This window comes from Nematolebias whitei, chromosome 11 (genome assembly GCF_014905685.2).
Source record: "Nematolebias whitei isolate Nwh7 chromosome 11, NemWhi1, whole genome shotgun sequence".
In the NCBI taxonomy this organism is placed as follows: Eukaryota; Metazoa; Chordata; class Actinopteri; order Cyprinodontiformes; family Rivulidae; genus Nematolebias; species Nematolebias whitei.
Genome location: NC_056508.1, coordinates 22510126 through 22517988, shown reverse-complemented (window position 1 = coordinate 22517988; position 7863 = coordinate 22510126). Strand labels below are relative to the sequence as shown.

Here is a 7863-nt window from a genome sequence, read left to right as displayed (position 1 = left end):
CATGTGTCAGTACGCAGCTGTTGATTTTTGCTGGTAAATGTTGAAATATGAGTCTATGGTTATCGTGTTAGAGGACGTGTGTTTTGAACTGCTGTTTTTCAGTTCTGTGTTTTCAAACAGTGATTAGAGCACAATGACAGTAATAGCAGTGAATTAATTCAATAATTGCTGAGCAGTGGTGTGCAGCTGATAGCTGTCAGTGATAATTTATTTGTCTTCTAGTTTCGTGAATCAAAACCGATCCAGGCATCAGTTTTTATTGGTACCTGGAGACAGTTATCAATATTAATCTATCTGCAGAAGATCAAGGTTTTGTAATGTGTGGTTATGTTAAAAAATACTGTTGTCTTCAGAATATTGGAAGAATTTTTTTTTTTTTTTAAATTTCTTTTATCTCAAGCAGTGGAAATGTCTCTTTAAGTTCATGTTGTTTTTCTCTTGCAGGATTTTGGACTGACGACACCCTCACTGTGATTACTTCCAGCTACTTCCCACAAGCCAAGGTTTTGGCTGTAAGTATCCAACAAGCAGATTCTGTGTGCTTGACTGCAGAAGTGAGATTTTTAAGTGAAAGGAAGCAGCAGAATATGATTCACCCCATCAGAATGGTTCAGAATCATTGCAGGGACTGTCCTTTTATTTAAATAAAAATAAATCAGGAACAGATCACTGCACATTGTTGCACGCCTCCATCCTCTGCAGCACCCCCTTTTAGAAATACAGCCTACATTTTGCCCTCACTGTCCACTGAAGACATGGCCCAGTTGGCACTGTCCATGGCTGAATGCTTTCTGAAACCATCCAACAATATAAGACTCTGATGAGCCGTGAGGTGAAACATGAGCTGACCTGAAAGCAAAAGTCCTCTTGCTTATCATTTTAAAATAATTCTTTACGAGAATTCTTTTGGAAGAATGAAGTTTTCATAATTCACGACAAATTATTTCAGAGGAACATTTCTTGGCTTTTTTTTTTTTTAATATATAAATAACGAGCATATCAGACTAACACGGCTGAATATGCAAAAAGGATTTGAGTCACATGTTTTGGACTCCACTAGGTGTCAGCATGAAACATGTGTTGGGTTTTCCCATCTGTTCTTGAAAAAGCTCAGCGTGTGCCAGGAAGAGGGAAGCCAACCGCAGTGTGAGCCGGGCAGGATGGGCTTGGTGAGGATGAAGGTGCGGCTCGCTGTGAATGAGCATGATTTACTATTGACTTTGCTTTTTGTGTGCTGGTCTCCAGCATCCCCCTGCACACTCCAGCACTCAGCTGATTAATCTGTCATTTCCATGAGTGAAGTAAGCCGAGTCCTGCAGGGGCTGCAGAAAGCTAATAAAACCCAGCGGGAAACAACAGCGTCTTGAAGGAAACATCATGGTCTGCTGCTTTTATACCATTTTTATTCTGCTCTCTGCCCTCTGAGAGCCTCATTCTTAACACTGGTGAGGTCAAAATCTACTAGAGGAGATACAGATTGATGGTAAATGAATATGATGACTAAATGTGCAACACTACTATATAGATGACTGCATATAAAGTTGTAAGATTTATATTTCTTACAATTCAAATAAAACTTGGGTTTAGTAGTAGTAAATATCTGCATGACTTTTACAACATCTGTTTACTTTTTAAGGAATAGTCTGCTCAAACAGCAAGGTTATTAGTTATTTTTTCTCCTATGGCCAAAAGGCAAAATGCAGGCAATAATGTACTTTCCTGTGTCATGTTAACAAAATATTCTATGAACCAGTTAATGGATGTTATTCAGTCTCTCGGAAAGTAACTGCTATGCTGGTTTTTGGTATCAACTCAAATTAAGATGGCTGCCACAGCTAATCAGATTTAGAAAACACAAAAATTGTTTCTATCTCAGTCACTGTTGTAGATGCTGAGCTAAAATTCAGTGTGGTAGTAGCTGAGCACCATCGATGTAGATCAGTAAATACCACCAGCTGTAAAAGTTATTGATGACAGAAGTAATCAGTATAGGCAACAAAGTCCATGCTCAACAATCCAGGTATACAATCCAACATTTTTTCAGTCAGGTCATCTGGACAGTTTATTTTTTTGTGCTGAAACGTTTCGCCTTCGATCCGGAAGGCTTCATCAGTCAAGGAAACACACAACAAAACTGATTCTTCCTCCAACAGCTTACTCCAAAGTGGAACAACCCAGTTCTGCTTGTGATAAGATGGTCGCTTTGGTACGCCCCTACTTTATTGCCGGCCCTCTTCCTTGTTGACAGTCTTGTCAAACTGGTTGAAAACAACCAAGTCCACGCTCAATAATCCAGGTATACAATCCAACAATTTTCAGTCAGGTCATCTGGACAGTTTCTTTTTTTGTGCTGAAACATTTCGCCTCATTGTAGGGTTTTGATTAAATTATTTTTCAAGATTTTTTTTTAATGCATAAAGTAAATAGCCCTTTTGGAACCAAAGCTTTCATTTGTTACACAAACACAAGTACTATTTTGTCTGCAGGTGCTCATTAGTTTTGCAGTTGGCACATTTCAGATGAATCAGGGATTTAAGTTGTGCTGTTAGCATTGCTTTCAATGAATCAAACATAAGCCAAGGGCCATTGTTATTGCCCACTGGCCAAAGGCAAACTGTTTTCCCAGTTTTGTAAGTGTATTTATTTGACCATTATTTTACTTGAATATTTTATAAACCACGGAACTAACTACCTCCTGGAGTTAACCCAATTTCATATGGTCACCAAAACTATTCAAACCTCAACAATAACAAATGCTTTAAACCTAGTCAGTTTTTGGATTTTGAGTTAAAACCTATTGTGGAAGGAGCAAACAGTCGTAATCTGAGTGTTAACAGTTTGAGCAAGACTTTTGCTAATCACAATCATTAGATGCTTTTTTAAGAGATTAACTTTGGGAAATTAACCTATTAGGTATAACTGCTGTTAAGCCAAAATAATAAGGGAGACAAGAGCATCCATATACTGTAGTTAATTTCTATCATTTTTTATGAAAGAAATGTCAAGCAGAACATCCCAGGAATTACACAGCCCCAAGCTGCAGTATCTGTCCTCCCAAGACTGTAAAACGATGCATTTTAAACAAGCTTATAAGAAAGGAAGAACAAAGCCACCAGATGTGTCAAAAGTGGAGGACCAAATCACTTCAGGAGCGGTATGACATCAGACTGTGAACACATATGCATCACACTTGACTGTTACACCTATTGAGACAAGTTGGGGCCCTATCAGTAACTTATCAGTGAATTGTACAACTGCCATAGCCATCTAGCTTTGGAAAACACAACAGTGACAATAATGGTCTTTTTAAAGATGTTGAGCTAAATTTGGTGAGCCATTCCCACAGCATACTCCAACTTTGACCTTAATTGCTGAGGTCAACTTTGTTAACAAATTATGGAGCGGTTTAAATATATAAGACTTGACAGAAACAACTCTGACTCTGAGTAATGACATTTCTCAGCGTAAGGTTTTTTTTTTTTTCTTTATTTGGACACGGGTATGAAAAAACAAAGAAGAAAACAAAGCAGAAAAGTGGGAGAAGGGTTAAAAAGGAAACAAGGGGATAAGAATAGAGGAGAGAGAGAGAGAGAGAGGTATAAAGAGAACACAAATCAACATCATTGAAGTCTGCCTCTAGACCTGTGGAAAGAAAAGACAAAACCGAGAAACCACAACAACAAAACAACATATATAATGATACTTATAACATCATTAGAAAGTATTTTATACGGTACATGGTAATACAAGATGTATTTAGTGGTCTCCACAACCCAACTGAGTGTGTATCTGATAAACACCTGGATCTAAACACCTGTGTGAGCATGCTTGTCACTATAAGGTTTCTCCATAAAAATGTTCAATAGTGGATGTGGGGACCCATAAACCCGTCCCCACAGGACACGATGGTAACACAGGGAAGACCAGAGCTACAGACACACAAACAGCGGCCTCCAAGCCCGGAGCTCAGGCAGTCCCCCAACAGGGACACCTGCACCCCCCAGAGAGAGAAGCAAAGGGAAGACCCGGGCGATCTCCAGCAACCACAATGCAGAAACCCCAGGAGGCTTCAACGATGAGTCCACAGGCCCCGCCGGCAACCCACCCCTCCAGAGTAGATCTGGCCACGGACATTGAGCCCCGAGTCCCGAGGTCATACCACCGCCCCCCCAACAGAGGCCCGACAGAGCCAGGGCACCCAGGCCCCGGCAGGCAGCCACCAAGGCGGGCTGGCCCACACCCCACCACCCAGCCCCAGATGCTGAGAGCTGCCACTGCACTGGCGGCAGGGGGGCCTGCCACGGGAGGGGAGAACGACAGGGGGAAGTAGACCCCACATTAAATTAAATTCAAATTAAATTAAATTAAATTCTCAGCATAAGTTGATCAAAACTGTGGCATGAAAGTCAACAAGTAACAAGCATTTCTTCAAGAAATGCTATGTCTTAAATACTTGTGAAGGCTTTATTTTCAGGGTCTTTTATAGATGTACAATTTGGATAAAAAGGGAAAAAATATGAGAAAATATAAAAATAGGATTACTGTACACAAAGAAGAGTGTCTGTTGCTGCACGTGAGCACAAGCCAGGAAAGAACTTACTGGTTTATTTTCTTATTATGAGTATTCCTAAAATGTGTCTTCTATAAGGAATTAAAATGAAACCGCTGCAGCACCATCTCTAAATCTCTTTACACTTTGGTGTGGTGGCAGTTGAGCAACAGCTCTGATTCCGTGCTGGGTTGCGGCAGACATGGAGTGATGCAACAGTGCAATCTGATCCATTTCATTGTGTTGAATCATTTTATCAGAGTGACAGAGAAACCTCACCACAAGTGTTGCACTTCCTTAATGAGCCTCCAGGCTTCAGTTCAGAACGGCCAGAAAGATCCTCTGAAGGTGATTCAACTGCCTGCGGAAATATTAATGTAAAGACTAAATGGCACACTTTGAAATACTGTTTAAGACACATGGACTTATAAGAGATGTTGTGCATTTTAATGACTTCACACTGTGATTGAGCTGACTTATTGGCAGCCTTTTGTATGTGGCTGTAAGCTCCATGCAGTAACTCTCCACACACACTCCTTATTAAATATGCATTCTAACTTGCACCAAATCTCTCTGGAGACTTGGCCTGTTTAGTTCAAAGTAAGATCTGATGGAGTTTCTTTCCCCTTTCTTAGTTCTTAATCAATGAAATTGTGCTGATAATTACAGTATTACCTGAATCTACCAGAGAGCAGCAATAAACTTAGGATAAGAACTACAAGTCCGTGCCTTCGTGCTTCCTGCCTCATAAAATTGGTTTCAGCGCTGGTCACGATAGGTTTACCCAGCGTGCTATGAATCTCAGATGGATCAATACTCTGTTCCCACTCAGACACTGAATATAACCTGCTGGGGGTTCAGGGCTCTTGGCTGCGAGAAATATCTAATAGTGCAGAAAAGCCTGCACATGGAATACAAGGGGGACAAGCTATGCTAGAATTAGCTGTAATCTCTGCTTGATGTAATTTTAAAGAAGTAACACATCCTGGGCAGCTGAGAATCAGCACCAGCTTATTGCTTGACAGGCCTTTTTTTATTGTTATTGCTGGTTCTTATGGCAGTAAGAAATCAGTTATCTACTTTAGCAGTCATCAATGGAAGGTGATGAGAAAAGTAAATACAGGGAGAAAGTTTATGCACATATGTACATATGTCTCAGCTGTACTTCTCTTCATATGTAGTTCTAGTCAGGCATTTACATTCACTCATCATGGGCGTCAATGTCAAAGTAATTCTAAGATATTATGATTTACTTGAAGAAAAAAAAAATCAAAATAAAGCCCCTGCTGTAAAAGCAACACCTTCGATCTTGGCTGCAACTGGCCACATGGATGAGCTCTGGACAAGACAAAGGTTGAGTTATTTGGCCAAAGTGACAAGAAGTATGTTTGGAAGAGTCATGGTGAAGCGTTCAAACCTTAGGATAATGTGCCAACTCTCAAGCATGGTGGTGGTTGCAGCATCATACTGTGATACTAGTAGAATGTGCAAAGTGAATGGAGTAATGAAGGAGAGTCAGAGTCAGAGAGGTTTATTTGTCATTTGCATCTCATGAATTTTAGAATTGCGCCACTCAAGGTGGCTGCATGTTGGAGCAGCTCTGTTTCTTTCATTCTGAGATTTTGCTTTTGGAAACTTTAATTCCTGTTTTTCTGGATGTAAAACACATTTTTTTGGATGATTGTTTCCTCTGGTATCGGATGCTGTGCAGCTGGAAGGATTTTTACTGAAACTTTTTTAGTTGTGGACATTTGTTATGATGCATAACCATGACAACAAGGCTGTTTTCTACAACCAGGAGCAGCTGATTAACATCTCAAATGCTCAAATAATATCTCAACTACAGCCCCAAATCTCAGAGGAGTTGAAAAGGATGCTCTGTGGATGCATTCTCATCTATCAGCCGGCTGTGCCCGAGTGCCTGATCACTGAGATCCTGGAACTAGCAGGAAACACGGCTCATGACAGTGGAAGGACCGGGATCGTCCCTTGGCACCTACAGTTGTCTGTCCGCAGCGACGAGGAGCTCAGCAGACTGCTGAGAGGAGTGGCCATCGCTCTGGGAGGAGTTCTGCCCGGCTTTCGGGCGGTCCTACAGTCCGGGGGAACCGAGAGGTCAGCTGAATCTGGATGGACGGATCGGACGGCATCTTCAGCCAGTTTCTTAGGATCCACTGTGGGATGGACCTTTACAAGAGATCCTTCCTGTCTACAGCCATCAGTATCTATAACATCTCTTAATGAAATGAGGATAATGAATTACAACAACAAATAATTTCCCTTTGGGATTAATAAAGTATTTTTTTTACTGAATTGAATGCGGTACATGTGATGGAATGAGATTATGTACACAGGGTCCCAGTTACATCCAACAATAAAATGTAAAAGAAAAACAGTAATAAGATCTATGATATGAACTAAGAAAAACATCAGCTAAATAATACACTAAGCACAGATAGCATAACATTACATCGAACAGCAGCACGAACTTGAGTCTGTGTGAGCAGATGAGAACGAATCAACACAGCAACATGAAACAGATCAGCAGCAACATGAAACAGATCAGCAGCAACATGATGTGATTTTTCACAGTGATTATCCGGGTTAGAGATTCACGAGCCTAACAGCCTCAGGGTAAAACAGCCTCAGGAGGACTACCTCTAAATTCTACAACCTCACCTCAAACACATCCCATAAAAGTTTGGTGCTTCAGTAATATAATCCCAAATGAATAAAAAACAGGCAGACATCAAGCGCTTGGAAAGACTTTCACAAAGCACCGACCTCAACTCTAGAAAATTGGTCGACTGTCATTCCAAAGTGTTTTTGCAACATTTTTTTAACTATGTTGACTCAAAGATACAAGCAAGCTTTCAGCTGTATTGGGAACATGCCCTGTTTGGGTTTAAATAGTGGCAAAATGAATCTGAAGGTTTTCTTAATTAATCTATTAATCATTAAAGCTAAATTTCACATTCACAAATGCACATTTTTGAAGAGCAAACCTGATGTCTCTGGGTTTTTTTGCTTGAGTTTAAACAATATTTGCTAACAATTAGACCTTCAACTAATCTAAAGGCAAAAACGCCAACATGGGCTTGCTCCCAACTTGTGATTGTGGACTTTTTTTTTTTACATGAGGCTCCTTGGCTTACATATTGTACAATTGATTTCTACCTGCAAGAACTGTAATTTTCTGTTTATTATTTTTGTTCAATTTATGCTCCCTCTGGCCATTATTCTCTTCTTTTCATTGTTCAATTATTCTGTGATTATGTAAATAAAGTTTGTTGTTTTTGTTTTTATTTTTTTTT

The 7863-nt window shown here is 40.2% G+C and overlaps 1 protein-coding gene across 3 annotated transcripts in view; it reads left to right on the top strand.

The window, feature by feature from the left end:
- The first annotated feature begins 447 nt into the window (after window positions 1-447).
- LOC119417536 (synaptotagmin-2) overlaps window positions 448-7863 on the top strand; it is a 67688-nt gene continuing 60272 nt past the window's right edge. For 2 of the 3 annotated variants that reach the window (XM_037684765.1, XM_037684763.1), the window contains exon 1: window positions 448-512. The gene's annotated coding sequence lies outside the window, so the exon portion shown is untranslated. Of the gene's footprint in view, window positions 517-4861; window positions 4898-7863 lie in introns of all 3 variants that reach the window. The other variant, XM_037684764.1, reaches the window with a different exon arrangement.